The 19,721-nt window shown below is 29.5% G+C and overlaps 1 protein-coding gene across 3 annotated transcripts in view; it reads left to right on the top strand.

Annotated features, from left to right (window-relative positions):
- The window catches only part of LOC126903181 (uncharacterized), a 67,382-nt gene that overhangs the window by 34,135 nt on the left and 13,526 nt on the right, over window positions 1-19,721 (top strand). For all 3 annotated transcript variants that reach the window (XM_050681228.1, XM_050681227.1, XM_050681229.1), the window contains one exon: window positions 3,824-3,951. The gene's annotated coding sequence lies outside the window, so the exon portion shown is untranslated. The remainder of the gene's footprint in view (window positions 1-3,823; window positions 3,952-19,721) is intronic.

The following is a 19,721-nucleotide window of genomic DNA, read 5'->3' as shown; positions in this document are numbered from 1 at the left end:
ATTTCAAAATGTTTCTTTGTTTAAAAATAAATGAAAAAGTATTTTATTCAACGGAGCACTTTTCTTTTCGTATAGTACATATGTTGTTTAACTGGGAATTTGATTTCTTTGTATGAAAAAACGTACAATGAGCCAACCTTATGTTCTAAACTATTTCGTAATATTGTGATAGGTATAATTTTAATGGAATCATACGGTCGTGCACTGGAGAAATTTACAGAAAGAACAATGGTTAATTACTCGTGGGCTGTAGTTTATCCGTCTGGATTATGTCGTTGTTATGTTAGAACTCATAGTCCACATAGTCATCACTGTTGTAGGATTTTGTATGTCACTTTTTACACGTAATTAAAAAAATAATTAAAATTACATTGAACATTGAAATATTTGCATAACAAGTATATAATGACGTTTCTTTATGGACTATCTCAGGTATCCTATTTATTATTATTTTTAAATATCAAAATTGTTTACTTGCATTTTTAGAAAACTTCTAAAACACTTGTATATTTTGGTCTAAAAAACTGAAAGATTTATAGTATGTTCTCATATTAAATAATGTAATCGATATATTTTAATTAACTACGTCCTGTCGAAATGGAACGCGTGCGGACTATACGTGCACCTGTATGACTTAAATACATTTTTAATATATTAAAATGAATGCAACTAAATGAGTACTTATTTTTGGTCGTTATTGAACCATCAAAACGTTTTATTATAGATGAAATGTGGTTGTTTTGAAAAAAATAAAAAAAATAATTAGAATTTTTTCTTAATAGTGATAAATAATAAAATCTATGCTTTAATGGTAGTCTAATAAAGGCGATAATTGTTTGAAAAATAATTTCAATGAAATGATAATTGTATCAACAGTTTTAGGCGTTTTCTGTCAGGTCTGAGACACTTTGTATAGACATTGAAGAATACATTTTACTTCTACAATTTTTCTAATAATGACTAGCGGAATACTGTGATTTATACAATTCCATAGCAAAGCAAAAAAAAACGGTAAAAATAAAGTTGTAAACACGCAATAGTCCGTTTTAAAGCACGTTGAGTTTACAAATGCATTTTTTTTTAAATAATTATTTTTCTGAAACCAGTTATGAATTATTATTTAAGATAATAATTAATTTTTGAAATAATAAATTAATAACATAGCGAGTCATTTTTCGCATGTAATATCTATTCAGGTCTATTTGAAAATGTCATCGTTCCGTTATTACACGTTGAAGAAATAACTGTTTTTCGGACCATACTTTTTACTGGTTGTACAGCACACACTTAAGGACTCGTGACCGACTAGATTTTTGTCTGATAAAACAGTATGGCACGTACACACTTGTCGCCGAGTTTCCTCACACAGGTTTCCCCTATTTCGTCAATTCCTTCTTTGTGTGCACTGTTTATACTCACACACACTCGAGTGCGGCCTATAACGCAAGACAGCCGAAAAAAACCATTTCATCGGTAAACAAACGTATATGTTAGTTAGCTAAGGACGGGCTGATGTGTCATTGTAGCAGACAGTGGAAACTAAGTATCTAACGATTTTCTAAAAAATCTGGTACATGCTTAGAATTTATAAATCTCACTCGTAATGTCAAATCAACGTTTATTTTTGTCGATTATCTTCAAACATTTACAAAATAATTGCAAATTAGAATGCTGAAGCTAATTTCATATAGATGAGCATTTCCCAAGGCTATTACCCGTCTGCTAGAATCCCATTCGCAATGGTATTATAATATGATATGAAAACCAAGACCGCAGGGTTTCATAGTACAAAATTGTTTTTAACCAAATGTCTGTTCAAAGTAATTTACATGTTTATTAAACGCGAAATGGGAAGAAACACATACTTCTATTATATTAAAATAAGACAATAGTATTAAAAAAAAACTAATGTAAGTTTTGCTTATTCATAAAATAAGCATTGCAAAAGAACTGTTATAATTGTTATTTACTAATTGTAATGTAAGACGAATTAGATGAGAAAATAATACTAGTAAAACATGATTGGGAAACAATCATGTGAAGAGCTAAAAGTACATATTGTGTTTCCACCATTTTTGTCCATACGGTATGCTTAACAACTCTATTGTTTACCTAATTATGAGCCAATATATAATAATAAAACATTAACACGACGTTATCGAGCCATGGGATTCGTTACGTATGTTAGATGCGTGTGGAAACTGTTTGCAATTTTCTTTTATTGAAATGCTGAAACTGTGGAAGTTCAATTTAGGTGTTATAACCTTGAAAAGTGGATAGCAAAATCGACGTTTATAACATAAACCATCTGTCTTTGTAAATTTATATTGTGTATTTACAACGAGGGTTAGTACGACGAGACACGAGAAATTACTTTTTAATTATTGTTTTTATTCATTTATATCAAATATACTCGAAAAGTCGTACTACTTGAAGATATTTTTATTGAAGTGCAACTGACTAGTTTTATGGACATGACGTGTTAATTATATTTGATTGCATGGTGTCAATTAGTTTGAGTTTTGCAAAACGTTTTCTATTTAGTTTTTCTATCACCTTTAGCGGCTTCAATAATTACCTCTAGTGCTTTCTTCTAGTTGACCTTCGATTTTAGGTACAAATATACACGTATGTTTAAATTTTCTAAAAATTTTAACTTGAGAGAATACAATTTTTCACGGCTATCGTTTGCAATTAGTTTGAAAAAATATTATTATTAAGTTGATAGGTATGTATAGCATCTTAAAATACAAAGTTGATTAAAATCATTTTGAATAGTGTAGCAAATTACTCATCACGAATAGTTTCATCGTTCAAATTTCATTATTATATTAAATGTTTAAACCCCTTTTTCGACGACAATTACCAACATACTTTACTTATTATTTGTAGTGTAAAAAGGTTTTCTTACAATTTTTTCAATTTAAAAAAAGAATATTTATAAAGATATAATTTGAGATTCGCCTTCTTTTTATTTTTATGTGAAATTATCAATTAATCATTTTTGTTAAATTCTAGAATTCAAATGTATTTAAATTATATCGACCTGCTTATGCGTTTTTATAAATTATTATGTACTTAAATTGTATTCTTCCTGACATTTTTTTAACAAATTTTTATCTGAAATTAAAACTATAATACAATGTTACACCTCGACCAAAAAATAACCCCTTATATACTTAGTAACGTTATCACTAAGTAATATTATCACATTTTGCCAGTTTTCACGAATTTTATAACGAAATTTTCAGGGGGTCAATGTCTTATAAGAACTTTTTATTCTTAATTGATAGATTTATGGTTCATTAATTACTGAAAAATAATTCAATTTACTAAATAATTGAGTTCAAAAGAATAGTATTTGATTAAACAAAGTGGTTTTTTATTAGTGCACATTGTAATAATGGTTTGATTTTATTTTGTTCTGAATCATTAAATATTAAACATCATTAAAAATTAAAATTATATCAAAAATATTTTTTAGTTTTAGGTTAATAATTTTAACTTTAAAAAATATTAGCGACAAATCAATTACTATGTATATAGTTATAATGTATTTTTTATAAAAAATATTTTAAAATCATTTTGTTACTTCTTATTTCCTCTTTGATTTCACGATTAATGTGATTAACCTAAAATATATACTATCTAAACGCCACTGAATTTAATTTATTATTAGGATTTATTAAATCAATAAATTATAATGATTATAGAAAATGGATATAATAATTTATATATAAATTAAACATTTAAATTGATATAATAATTTAATTTGAAACTGTGATAAAACAATCTTAGAGTACTAAAAGTAATTTCTTTTCAGGTGATTATTGCAATGTTGTCAGATATAATGATGCGAAGATAGAGCTCGTGAGCAACGAGTGTTAAACTACTCAAACCTTGCAATTTATAGATTTTGTCTTGGCCACCAGACGCTCTCATTACCAAAAGGTCAGTATTTAATTTTTATCTAACCGAATTCGACGGTTCTCATTAAATATGTTAATGGGGCTTACTTAATTTTAAGTCCTAGTAATTTCGAAAGTAAATTTAGTAGAGTAATCATCATCTCATTTTATAGAGATTATTTAAAATCCATTAAAGCGTTTGAGATTTTAAAGTCATTTCGCGTACACTTTTTATGGCAAGTTTTATCTTTATAAATATTATAAAAATGATTATTGCATGAACTAGTTTAAGTCATGACAACTTTATGAAGCGTCGGTTGGCCGGTTTCTGGTGGTTTAGTGACGTTAATTAGCAACTCTTATATGGAGAAAAATAAAATCTTCAGTGTTAATCGGTTTACAGGGGAAAAAGTGTTTGTTTTCTAAAATCTCTCTGTATTTTATGCGCATAATTTTTTGCTGCCAAATTTTTGTGACAACTAATTCGCTGCTTTATAGTGTCTCAGACACATTCACGCAATTGTAGACAGCAATTATTTTACTGGTGAAAACATTGATACAATTATTATGTATCAATTACTGCGTTTCACAGTATTGTATCGTTCTTTGATACATCATTTAATCGTACGATCATATTCTCCTATCAATTTTTGTTCACATTACACTTAGTACTTAAACGTGGATGTACTTTTAGAGGTCCATTAACATTAGTTTTTAGAAGCGCGTCGGTGTTGTTCCAGGCGTAGGTTTAAGTACGTCAAGTTATTTCATATCTATAAATGAATTATCTTTACAAAAATAATGCCCGAACTTATGGTAATATTTTTTATCATCATCCGGCGTGTATTGTAAAAATAACGTATAAGATGTATGAATATCGTACATATTTTTGAACTTGCCTACGTACTATTACTTTGGATCTAGTGGGTGTAAGTCAACAATTTAATTAGACCCTTTTGGAGAAAACGATACTTATCAGCACACGGTCGCGTAAAAGTTGTTGGCTTTGATCGACTAACTAATTTTTGCAATAATCTTATTAAAACGTTTGTATAATATTTATTTAATTTTTATCTTGTATTTTTAGATTATTATACATCGATTGAGCATTTTTAACAATCGTTTACTAGCATATACAATAAATACAATAAATAAAAACGTCAACAATTAAATTAAAAAAAAAAAACGTTTCTCCATAGTGGATAGTTGATTAAGTTTCGTATGTGTTCTATTTTTTCATAATTACCCGTGAGGATGACATATATATATAGTGATAAATATTTATAAAACTTGCATAATGTTCAATGAAAAGTTTTAACTAAGGTAAAAAGAACTTTCCAATTTACAGCTACTATTTGGGTGTATTAAGCGTATGTGTTTGTCAGATTGCAAAATCTTTATAATATCATAAATTAGAATTGATAATACTTGAATACTGATTTAAATAGTCACGAATGTTATTGTAATATACATATACGTATATTTATATACTGCGACTCTTATACTCGAAATATGTAATAAAAAACGTTAAAAACTTGCTTTGGTTAGGTTACATTAATTTATACCCAACAGATATATTTTAATTAACTAAATTAAAATATTAAAATTACGTTTAATAAAATAACCTTAATTTAAAAAAACAATTTCAATGGAAAAGGAATGTTTTCTATTCATATTGAACAGTATAACGGGCAAATGTCAGTTGATTTGGCAATTTACTGCAGATTTTTTTTGAAAATAGTTTGGGGAAATAAAGTTTGATTGAACTAACATGACTAACCAATATTTTTGGACATACGAAATTCCATATTTAATAATACACAAAAACAAATTGTAAAATTGCAAATATTGACCTGATTTGTATTTATTTATTTTTTGAAACGTGTACAGCTTGTACTCACGTCGTCAAGGTTTCTACATTTTTTTAAGATTATAATTTGTTATTAATATATAATAATGACGGAATAAACATTATACATATTTTGTTAATGTGTTACTTGACTGTTGTTTTATTTAATTAATAATCTTGACCATTGTTGATCATCATGGCTTAAGCTTCTATGCCAACTGTTTGGGGTTGGTTAGCTCTACCTTAACGATTTGACGGAATTTTACACCGGCTGTCGACCTGACACAACCTTATTATGGCTGAGGGAAACGGTATGGGGGCAAGGTGTGCGTCACTGTTAAAGTTCCCATAGGGTCACCTATGTAACATGATAAGGGTACTCTTCTGGCAATCAACAGCAAACAGGGCAGTTTAACATCAGCGTTTAAGCATCGACCGATTGGTTCACTGGGCTACAAATTTAACATTGTTAAGGTGCACAAATAATTTTTCATCAAAATGTATTCAATTAAAAATGTACAATTGAATTTGTGTCGCAATATCGGAATTTCTTCGCAGAAACGTCCCAAGGAGGAAATCATCTTAGTGGTGCAAAAAAATATCTTATTAATTTTAAAAGTTCATGGATATTTTCAATTTTTAGCATTGTTATAGCAAAAGTTGTGTTTTAGGTTTACTGTGATTAGATAAAGTATTCTAAAAGTGTCGTTGTTTTGTATTGTGATTATTGAATAAAATTAATAAATGGCCTAACATACATGACAGATATGATACACATTATTTTTGACATGTGTCAGAATTAGCAGAACTATTCGAAAACAAAATGTGGGTAGAGTTTTTCTTAGTCATTGATAACTTTTTAAGGGGAATCGAGTAATTGGTTCGAAAGGCGATGATGAATTCTAAAAGTCGTGTACCAATAAACGCGCTCTATTTTCAATTATCATAATTGACCTTTCGTCCATATTCGGTTGTATTGAATCTCTCCGAAGACAATCAGACTAAATAAAGTCGTGTTAACTTAGTTAGGGTACAAATTGTTTTGTCACGACGTAAATTTCTCTTATAAGCTCTAAAATGATGTTAAAGTATACATTAATTTCTCTTTTTTGTTAAAAAATAAAACATCTCAAATTATCATTCAATTGACGATAACCGTTTTCCTACGATTAGTAGTACGTGCCTATAAATTAAAGTTATTATTTTGAACGTTTTTTTTTATTGTTTTTACAGGAATCGACTTTACCGTAATTACATGGTCAGTAGATTTTATAGTGTTTAATTGTACGCTATCATGTCGTAGGAGGAGAATTATGTCCTACAGATAAATAAAAAAAATACCTACGAATGAGTTTTTAGATACTTTATTTCTTTTTGCCTATTATTTGTACACTATTACTGATATTTACCTGGATTCATCATATAGTGCTTTTATGTATGCCATCTAATTACTTATATGCATAGGAGTTGGCTGGCTTCAAATTGGAGATTATTTAAACATTTTGTTCGATTTCACTCCTAAATAGAACGACGAATGATAATAATTTATATAATCATTTTTCATAGTGAAAATATACCACTTGATAGTGAAATGAAATTTTTATGAAAACTATTCAATATACCATAATATAATCATATTTAAATACAAGTAACTATAAATTAAAAATATTTATATTCCTATATGATGGGACTCATTTCAAATTTTTTTCTCGTGAGCTTTTTTCAACCCCTTTATTTATTCGTATCTCGTTCCAGGAGGACTTTAATGTCGATTAATTAACACTGTTGCAGTGAACTTGATTCAACGTCAAGTTATTAAGTTGATGCTGTTTCAGTCGCAAACTGGTTTAAATACATTAACAAATCAATATAAAAACATATTCTAGTTCAATGGCAATGTGAACTAGAAAAACTAGTAATATCGTCAGTAATGAGTGTTATTAGTAAGGACCCGTTTGATGATGGTTTGTCTCTTCAATTCAAAATATTTTTGATTGCTTGTTTGGATGCTGAATGTAAGGACGATTCGCGCAATCGTCTAATTATATAAAACTAATTATATAGTCGTATAACCATCATATTTTAAAATTATTTCTGAAAATCTAATGATAATTAACTGAATCAAACTGTGTAATTAATAAAACGGTTTTGAATACTCCCAGTCGTTTAAAGTAGGATACATGATACGATACCTTGTTTTTATAATATTACCATCAGTAATTGAAGTCCGTTGCCAGCTAAATGATTTATCATTGTCTGTTAGATATCGATGGCAGTAATTAATTGAAAATTGGCACCTTAATAATACAGTAATCAATCTAGTAATTACAAATTTAAAATTAAATACTGATATAATCGTCGCTATCGTTGAATCAACATTTTACATTAGCTACTGGTAATTAAATAATTATTGATGAATGATTTAGCTTGTTAATGCGAATGTAATTAAGATTTTATAGAAATCGAGTAATAAACACTTGTATTGGAACCATCTGACTGTTTGATGACTTGGCGAATTTGTTACACGGTATAGTTCAAGGTAGAATTTGAAATTCTATCCCGTCACAACATCTCCTTGAGAATACTCAGACTAAAAAATTAGCAAATTCTAATGCGGCTTGATGAAATGTAAACGGCGTTAAATGAGATGCCTTACCTCGTTAAATGTTTACAAATCGCAGCAAACAGTGTTATATCATACATAATATTATAATGTATTAAAACACAATGTTGAACTGTAAGATATTATTGGTACTTTGTCGCGAGCAATCGACTAAAAGAAAGGTGTTTTCATCGTAGTACAACATGTACAAACACATCATGTGTTTCGAGTTTATATAATTTAACTTGGACAGCGCACGTTTTCAATGTCTTTTTGTCGTGTAGTTTTTTGTTGCTGTGCGGAGGAACGACCGCAGGCCTTGATGGAATTTTGTATACGTTATATATTGGCGGTTAAGGGAAAACTTTGTGATCGTTCTGCATAATTATCAATCGCATAGAACTCGGGCGTTCTAAAAGAGTGAAGTTGCATTTGTTTTATTATTTGTGCATTGTGTTCATTTTCGTTCTTACCTCTGTTTTGTATTGCACGTTACTAGTGTTATTTAACGAGCGCAGTTGGGTGAAAACGTCAGTCGATCGTGTGGTAAAGGCGTTATGCATTACAAAATGGCTGCAGGGGCAAATATCAGTCAAAACGTTTCGTTTGTTATGAAAAATGAACGTTATTAATTAGACGCTTATCCATCAAGTACCGTTGTTTCAGTTGGAAGCAAATCCACCGTGTTATTATCAAGCGATAAAAATTAATAAAAATAATATCTACCCAATCCGATGCGACCACTCTCTCTTTCGTCGTGAACTTGAAAAAGAAAGTGCGTATGTACACTTACCCCGAAGGTGCGGGCGAACACCACAGGGCATAATTTGTGTCAGCCCGACCCAGACCGGTATTTGGGTTCGACTTCTCGCGGTCGTTCATCAAACGCCTGTGTGTGATTGCACGACGTCTGTGTGTTTGTTATCATCCGAACGTTTGAAAAAAAAAATAGTCATTATAATAATATATGAACAACAATAATATACGGTTTTATTGTAAACCTGTCGACTGCTACTAATAAATAGTAATCTCGAGCACTACTTACGTTTGTTCTAATAAAACTTTCGTGGCGTTCAGCGATCGGGTTGGTATTGGCCTGAGGTTGCAAAATATACTTTCGCTTTCTACGCGAGTTTTGGCATTTTTTGTTGTTATTTCATTATCGTTATTATCGATTATCATCGTGGACGGAGGAGAGATTCATAATTTATACTTTTGATAATCTGTCCATTTACGAATAACTGTTAAATCCATTCAGTAGTCGAAAAAGAACAGATGATAACATATTATCGCATACAATTATCGCGTTACATGCACATAATTATTATCATATTTATGCTTCACCCGTCTACCGTATAATTTTCTTTAAACAAATTTTTATTCTTTATACTGTTTAATAAGTGCATAAAAATACTGTTGTATCTGTTTCTGGTGTTAACATTTTGGTATAATGCCACCAAATGTTTTTTACTTAGTTGACATTTATACACGAAACATGATTAATTGTGGTTAGACTTAGCTTTTATCTAGTTCGAATGGCTCATGACAATGTAAACACTTGATGTGTAATTATTGCGAGCTAATATAAAATTAATTATTTCTATTAATTTCATGTGTTCTGTTCGAGATGTATATTTTTTCATTGTATACATGTTGGTATTTACTTGTATGGCAAAAATGTATTGTTTACGATTTAGAAAAAATAAATTAGCATTGATTCAAGTACTGATTGTAAACCGAAATATTTATCTAATTAATATTCTCCTTGTGTTATGTCCAGTTTAACGATGGAACATATTAACAGGAAGCTTCGGTCTTGTTATAATTTTTGTCGTATCTTTCATTTTCTCCTATTAAGTAATTTTAACATGGTACGCTGTAGGCATTATGGTCACATTAGAAATTATTTTTAGTTTATTTCAAGTTAGGAACCATAACTTCGTGATTAAACGTCAAATTAATCCTGATAATTTCTTAATATTGTTAATTATATTTTATGTTTTTGTATTTAATTTGTTTATTTGGTTACAATAACGGACACAATGATTCAACAAATTTCAATAACATAACTATTCAAAGTTGACGATATTAATTAAAAATGAAAGTTATATAAACTTATTAAAAAAACCAACAAATGATTGTTGATTACAATACTCTACGGATGTCACCTAGTGATTAATTAACCAATTTTTAACAAAACAATGAAATTATTTGTTTATTAATTAAAATTAAGAAACGTATTGTTTTCATTGGGTAAAAATCTAGATTAATTATGTAAATAATTGTTAATATTGTGTAACTGGTATATCACTTTGTTGTATACAATATAAGATAATCATTTGATATTTCAAATATTTGGGGACATAGAATATCAAATCGTTATAAATTTAAAAAAAACGATAGCTTTTAAATAAATCAAGTAAAACTAATTTTTAACTAACATACAGTTGTTTCTATATTACAAGAAAATTATTTAAAGGACAATTGTTATTTAATTTATTTTTACTAGAAATTCCAAAAAATTGAATTAATCGAAAAAATATTTTATTGTTATTTTGAAAAAGAAGAAACCAATTGATATTATATTATTAAAAAAAAAAAACAAATGATTAGAAGCTTTAAATTTAATAACAAATGAAATCGGTAATATATTTCACTTATTTTGTGAGAAAAAAACAGCTGGTTTACCCACTTTTAGAGTTGGCTCACATGAATTGTATTTGCCTGTAGATTTGTTTTAGAAGTTGGGACGATAAAAAAGTAAAAGTTATTCTTGAAAGAGCTAATGAATAGGTATGAGCTTATTGAACTATATCAGAGTGTCGAATCGCTGAAATTCGTTAGGAATGTAAAATTATATAAATACAATAAGGGTATCTCTATTGAGAAATAAAGTTTTTGATAAATAATACAGATTTATAATGCAGAAATGAAATCTTAGTAAAATTATTAAGTAAGTATAATTACTAGAAATGAAAAATGTATTTGTCGCTACTTTTGTTTTTTAAGCAACTTGATTATTCCGTCAACGAACATGATTTATTTGTTTTAAATCTAATCAGCAACTTATCATTTCGCAGACTATACATTACAAATTATATTGCTGTTCAGTTCTGATTTAAATATACAAACGATTATTTTATTATTTGCACTAGTTTTGCAACAATTTCAAGTAGAAATGCAGATGATTTCTCAATTAAATTATTACAAGGCGATACTTGTATGTAAATGTAGAGATGAATGGACAAGTAACGAACAACTAGAAATCTTTCGTTATTTCATTTATCTTCCCTAAATTATTAGCACATTATATTTTATTTCCATTTTTTGCATAATTTTATTATAATCTATTTGATCGTTGAAAATGTTTTCAGTAGTTTAGCTTTTATTTGTTGCTAGATTAAGAGATATTATGCGCTTTCGAAGACGATTGAACAAGAAAGACATCTGAATAATTTTTAAAGGAAAAAACAACCGGTCAATTTTGAACTTAAAAAATAATAATACATTGTTACTGTTCAGTAATATCACCTTGAGAACAACGAAAATCGATTATGACCAATATCCGCGTTCGATACACTTTCTAAACAATACAGTTAAGATGTGACGATTTTCTTTTCTCGAATGTAGTGCTTATTGTACTATTTGAAGCTCCTTATTGATTTACTGCATGAGAGTTCAAAATCATCTTAATAGCTTAGTACTGAATTGTTATGTATTAATTAATGAACTGCCTACTTGTATAGCCATTCGCTTTGAAAGTGAAGGTGAAATCAATAGAAAATATTAATCAAATGAAGAGATTAAAAGAAGAATCACTAATTTTTTTTAGAAAATCATCAAGTTATTTACAATATATTTCGTAGTACTAATTATAATTACAATAATAAATCATAGTCGTCCTGTCAACTCCCACAGCAGTAGTAAAATTTACCGAGTTTAAAGTTACTCATTTTTGTTTCATAAAAAAATATAAAAATTTATTGAAAGTCTCACGTTTTTGTCCAAATCACGATTGTTTTTATAATGACGGATGTCATTGTAACACCTCCTCTTATTCAATAGGATTTTTTCAAACGGTTTCCATGTAGGAGTTTAGATTTCACAGCGTAGGAATCGACAATTTAAAATGAAAATTATAATTGTTGTTATTGAAAATGAAAAACACATAAATTACGAATGTTTGTGTAAAATCGTAAAAGTTCGCTCCACTAAAATATACATTCAGAAATGTGTTAAGCCGCCTTATCAAAATGTTTAGACGACCAACTCTGCGACTACCAGAGATATAAAATAGAATACTAATAGTGTATAAGTCTGAGAAGGGAACCCGAAACAATGTCTAGGGAAATGGCCGTCAACGTGTGTAATCTCTCGGGAGAATAAAGAAAGTAATCGTAAATAAGAAAATATCATTATTTCTATTATGTATTGATTATACGGATAATTGCTTTCGGGAGCACATACGTGTAATTAGTATGAATTATCACAATGCATATTTTCTTCCTCTCTGTATTTCTTATGACATAGACACTCTTTTACTATATTTTTAACTCACACATCGATCATGGTTGTTATGCATTTCCGTAGAACACCTGTTACTTCAGCCGTATCTTTACAATTTTTAGATTTATTGTGTTTATCACAACTAATATAATTAATGGTTAGCTCATTGTTTTGGTATTGTGGGTAGATAATTATAAATATTAAGGCATTCGTATACATTCTTCAAACTCAAATTACTTGATTGCGTGCAAAATCTGCAAATTAAAAAAAAATGTTTACATTTTAAAGTAAAAGAAAAGACTTGAATGATTTGACATACGAAAAGCACATTGTACTGTTTTCCAATAGTACTGCCGACCACAGAAAAATACAAACGGGTAAATTTTGTTATTTGACATTTCGCAAAACATTTCACAATAACCACTGGCGTCTGTGACAAAACAAATTATATATAACTTAACGGTGCGTAGGTCTGGTATACATAGTTTTTACTTTCGACCTTATATTTATGCACATATTTATAAGTATAAGCGCTAAATTGGTCAATTATATAGTCAACGTTTTGTAATTTGTTTACTTATGTCTATTTCTACCACCATCATCTTATTCGGCGTCGTTCGTTTAATAGGCCAATTCTGTTATTGTGCACATGTGTTGCCAAAGTTACAGTAAATACTAAAACGCAACTTAATTTTGAGTACAACTAGGTTGGATTTGGTCGATTGAATTAATTTTGTTACCGGTACTAATATGAGCTTAACATTTATTGTAAGAAATCCACTCGGTAAAAAAATCGATTTATGGTTTTATCATCATACAGCGCTCGCATGGGTCCTATTATCAAATATTTGTATGATCTGTTGAATCACTGTACACATGATTTTTATCACTCTTCTTATCTTTATTACACAACTGCACATATCGTATCGCTACTAGGAAACGATAAACAACGAGATGACTATAACGTGGTAAGGAAGAATTATCATTCATAATAGTCTACCGATTAAAATAAATACATTTTTTGGACTTCTGATCTATCAACTTTGTTCAATGCGACATTAGTCGGTCTATCAGTAGTTTAATGTTCGTTTGTTTTTAATAACTGTGTTTTTTTTTTAGCGAAACGTTTAGTTGTTATTTACTTGGTAATGGGTCTATAAGACGTACTTGGACTTGGTTTCAGGTATTTGCATGCTGATTTAATTTTTTTAGATGGTATAATGATGGATTTACTTGATTCAGTACTCCTCGATTGCACTTAATTATAGAAGGCAGGTGTTTGTGAGACTAATGCCAAAAGATTTGCATTATTCGCGTTGTAGTATTACACTGACAGAACTTATTATTGAGTGTCAAGGCGTACTCGGTAAAGATGTTCTGACTACTGAACTAATACCATCCGAGTCGAAAGAATTGTGTAATCACAACAAGAGCTACGACGGCGTTGGATGTCGACTGTCTGGTGTATTTTTATACGTTTCGTTGCGTAAGGATTCTATCGAATTTTTTACTCCCGCAGTTGCAAATACGAGTACAAGAATCCGATTCATTAAACGGTAAACCATAGAAAATCTCTTATACACGTTAGCAGATTATACTCCAACAATCCTAGGTGCACGATTTGAATTACAAACAATACATCTCTACATTTATATTTAATATGTAACAAATCTTTGCGACCACAAAAAAACTACGCTACTGTGAAGTCAAGTAGGCACTAAATCACGACCAAGAGCTCCGTTATTAGTATTATATGTTAATAACGGCTCATCGTTGATTTACATTAACATTGTTAATTTATTTATACTTCATTAGAAATAAATTTGTTGCTTGTTGGACTAATACTAAAATCTACGAAATTTATTATGCTTATCGGAGTATATTGTTAAAAATGTATTAATAATTCAATTACACAAAAAATTATTCAATAATCTCGCGAATAATAAATTTGAGCAATTTACCTTATATTAGTAATATGTTTATTTTAAAATTATTCTCTACATTAGCAGTGTTAAAAATTCAATATTAATTGAATCAATAACTCATAATGTTATAGATTTAATTATCGACTGTAAATCTAAAAATATTTTAATAATTTTCAAACCAGTAGTGATATGTTGAATAGATTATTTTTCTCTATACCATCTAAAGATTTTTTCAAAATTATTATAATACAATAAATTATGCTTAATTGTTAGAATATGTCACTGCCCACCAGGGGTTAACACACCTTATAAAAAAGAAACCTAGACAACTTTAAAATGTTTTATTTTCATATTTGCGATTTTATATAAATTATAGGAGTTTTTGTTTTCAATAAATCCATTTTGAATTTAAAATGTAGAATCTTATTATTTAAGTAGTATTATAGAAATTAATTGTCTTGGGAAATTATTGTTATTATTTGTTGAAATATATTATTTGGTTTAACACTCACGAAAACTTGATATTATAGACAATGTAGGCTCTCGGTTTTTTTTTAAATTTCTCTTGTCATCAATTAATTATCTAGATAATAACAATATAGTATCAAGAAAACTGTTTTATTATGCTAATGGGTCAAAGTAAAATGTCATCAGTCGACCGGTTTGTCTGCTGCAAAAAGTGTGCAACAAATAACTGTTTTTAAATAGTGAGTAATATGTAATAATGTTGTTTTTTTAACGTTTATTTGTATAGGGGGGGATGTCATAATGAGATTACTGTAAACATATATACTGTGGAATGTTAAAGTACAGAAATACCGTTTTGTAAGTTCATATGTAATATAATAGCATCCGTTAGTAAACGCATAATTTTAGAAAACGCGAAGATAATAATACTAACGTTAAGTTCACACGAGTGGCAATGAAAACATTACGAAAATGTAAAAGAAGCGAATGAATTTTTCTCACTGTACAGATAAAACAATACCAAAATGCTGTAATGTTTTCTTCAATTGTTTTTTAAGCCTAAATCATGCTACGAGTCGATGTGTACGATACGATATGTATTACGATTACACGTCGGATCTCTTAAATCTCTAGGGCATAATATTGAAGAGATGTAACACACGGTACAAGATAAGAAGATTTTTATTTATCATTTTTTTCGTATAATGGCTGAACTAAACTATTGGAGATAATATTTCACTTAATAATAAAATTATTGTGTTGACTTTCTCGCAAGAGTTATTTTTTTTCTCTAGAACATTGTTGATTTAGTTTTTCTTTATCTTAGTTTTGAGTCTCGAATTTATATTTAACATAAAAATATAAATGTACGAGAGACTTTGAGTGAAGTTAGATTATTTTGCATAGATTCGGGTTTCCGCATTACTAGCTATAGACTAAAAATTTTTTTTTTGGACTGAGCTTTAATAGTTTTTTTTTTTTAGATAATGTCTATATTATGGACAAAATATAAGATAATTGAAACCGTATTTTCACCGTAAAATTCAATTGACCCGCATTATAATATGAAATTTTTAAAAGATTTTAAACCAAATTTTGTTGAACGTTGTGGTTTTCTTAAAAATCAAACTCTTGGCAATTGCATTTTAAAGATAATTTAATATATTGGATGGTCACAGAAAGTGTTTGTGTATAAGTGATAATACAGACATGAGATCTATTTGATTTGTAGTTTTAAGTATGACGTATTTCTGAGCATATTTCCAGGGAAAGTCCGGCCTTCCTTGACACTGCTACAGTTCATACAAACTGATGTATTCCACTCATGTAATATGTTAATGTGTCTTTATAACCGCCCACGCAACAATCGTCTCTTTCATTGTTACTGAATCACTCGAAATACGATTTATCAACATATATATATGTAGAGAGAGAGAGATAGTACGCCTTAAATCTTAAATGTATTGAATTTGAAAACAGTGGCCTCGTGCGTTCAATACTCGTTTACAGATTTATGGAACGCGCTAGACGGTGTTATTATGATTCTTTTTGTTATTTTTGTATTCCCTGGGGTTGTACTAATAGATATTGACGATAATTACCTTACTACGAAAAAAAAATAATAACTGGGCAATTATCGTAATAACATTTAACTTGTAAACCCATTTTGGTATTTATTATTAATATTTATTGTGAGTAGCAACTCCATCGTTTTGTTCCAAATGAACCTTGTGCTTCAGTCAATATCTGATCGTTATTTGGTGATGATTCACTTAAAATGTGGCAAATCACAATGAAATGCTAATTGATGTATTTCTTTGGACTAGTTAAACTGCAAAAACTTGCGTGAAAGTCCATACTGTAGTAATTATTATGTATGGACTAGATAATGTAGAGCATGTGTACGAAATACTATTCATGAACTTCAGATGTGGTAGGCGTGTGTACTTAATGTATACTACCGTAGGAATTAGAATAACATGATTTTCCCATTCGTATTGACACTTATCTATAGATAATAAAAATATTATACCGACAGTAAATTGAATTTATAGACATAAAAAAATAGTCCACTGCCTAGTGCAAAAAGACAGACCATAAATAATAAATAAATAGACTTTCGCCGCGATATGAAACTTTATTTCATTTAAACGTGTAAGGTTTATTGTGTGTGATGGGGTCACTATTTATTTAATAATATGTTTCCTATGCTTATTGTTGACTTTTAACTTGCCGCAAAAAATTCAAACTTCCTGACGTATCTGAATAATAGTTTTAAGCAAACTGACCTTTATAGTTGGTTTACGCGTTGTATAACTTTATAATGTATTATATACATCGAAATCACATATTATGCAAGTAACATCTTCGCATTCGATTTTAATATCAATTATCATTGAATACGGATAATACACACCTCGCTTTTTCTACAATATGCACGAGACTAATAACTTACAGTATTTTAAGTTAAACATGATGTGGGCTAAAGTCATTATCACTTCCTGAATAACTTGTACCATAGTGTAATAATGAATTCAAATAAATGATGACCAAGACTTTGTATTATTATTTCTTTGCATAGAATGTGCAGTTATAATTTATCTCTATGATATGTCTCTCAGTTTTGTTTGACTAAAATATTGTGCCGGTATTGTTTTGATTATTACACTGTCCGAGCGGCTTTGCGTGGATGGTGTTCATAAGGAACATCGGCGTGCCGACCATTTTGAATACTAATACCGGACGTCCATTGAACTGTTTTAATTCGGTCGTGAGATAAATTATAGGCGCGTTTCTAGAACATTATGGTCTTATATTGGTGGTCAAAGACCTTGGAAGTGTTGGACCACAGTAGTTGTTTTGCGTACATCCGAAATGTCAGAGCCAGAGGCGACGCGACCGGGTCACGTTGCCTTTTCATAACTTTAGTAGTTTTATCGTTGATATGATTTATGTCTAGCTACCGAGGGATTGAGTTAGATTTAGTAATTATCTCCAAAGTTAATGAAAAAACCGTAAAAAACACGAGTGACCGACTAGTTTAATTTGATTACGTTATTATCACGGAGGTACAGTTTTTCTTTTACCTTGCTATTATTAATATCCTCACTAGAAAAATTATGATGTAATTTCAAAATACTGTGCAAGGTTAATTGGTACGCACTTAGAACTTTTCAATGTATGATTCCATAATTATTTCTTTATTAACGTTACTGCGCTGAATCTAAGAAATACAACGATTGTAATCAGTTTTGAGCTGACCTCTAAGCAAAATAATCAAACGATACTTTCCAAATACAATGACACTTGTTTTACGAATATTTCAATAATAATAAACCAAAAAAACATGTCGTTTTGGTTTATCGATTACGCGGTTCTACGTTCAACTGCAATGTTTGGTAGGATAGCCAATGTATGTTGTAATGCATTTGACTCTGATGAACCTGAAAAGATTTTTTGTTGCTATTAAACGATGGTAGTGTACAACTGTAATTACAGAAAGCGTTTGCATTAATAACTTTTGGGTTTCATAAACTAATGATCGCTGTGTGCGCAACGAAAGCGTCCAAGCGTGGACTACATTCGAATTTAATTCATTTTGATTGATATTGTTGTGGCTTTATTCTATAGCAATAGCAGTAGTAACCTCGCAAACACAAATTAGACATTATACGCTATCAGACGCGTGTTGAATAAATTTTACATTTATTTAAGATAATGTGCCGTCCTTTTAGAGTTACAAAGCGACTTTACGGGCGTGTATAGATAAAATGTGTGCGTAATGTGATTTTATATCGTTCACAAGGAATCCAATAAATCGTTGTTGCTCATTCCGCGATGTTCAATTATATCTTGTCACAAGAGGAACGCATTGACGGCCAATGGGAAACAAATTAATTATTATGTCACATTCGTTGTCTGTTTTAGGAGATTGTTACATCGATTCAGGTAGCAACGAGGAAACGAGAACCTAAATAGTACTAAGGTACGATATTTGAAACAATAGCTTGAAGGTCTTGGTGATTTTCAAATCCTATTGTGGGACTTCAATTGTTTTTAACCTACATGTTTAAATTTCAACACAACATTTATGTTGATTCAACAGTAAATAAACACAATAATTTTAAGTATTCAATGCGTTATTAATTACGTTCAGTCTTTTATGTTCAAACGTATATAATATTTGCAACATTATCACGACTATGTGCATAAAATATTTTTAAACAATATAATTTATATTAATGATAGTAAAAACGATGAACGCATTATACTCGGAGACTTGAACGCTCGTAAGATGATTACACATTGGTGTTGGATAATTGCTGTTATAAATCTTTAGAGTGTGCTGTTATATTTTGTGCTTTGTCCCCTTCTAAATCAATTTCTAACTCTCACGACAATTAGTATACTTTATATTCTTTGAGCGTGGACGGCTTTCGTTTAGCGGATTATTATTTGGTCAC

This window comes from Daktulosphaira vitifoliae, unplaced genomic scaffold, assembly GCF_025091365.1.
Source record: "Daktulosphaira vitifoliae isolate Bord-2020 unplaced genomic scaffold, ASM2509136v1 Scaffold_3, whole genome shotgun sequence".
NCBI classification, from domain to species: Eukaryota; Metazoa; Arthropoda; class Insecta; order Hemiptera; family Phylloxeridae; genus Daktulosphaira; species Daktulosphaira vitifoliae.
Note: the sequence above shows the minus strand (reverse complement) of the source record. Positions and strands in the feature narration are given on the sequence as shown.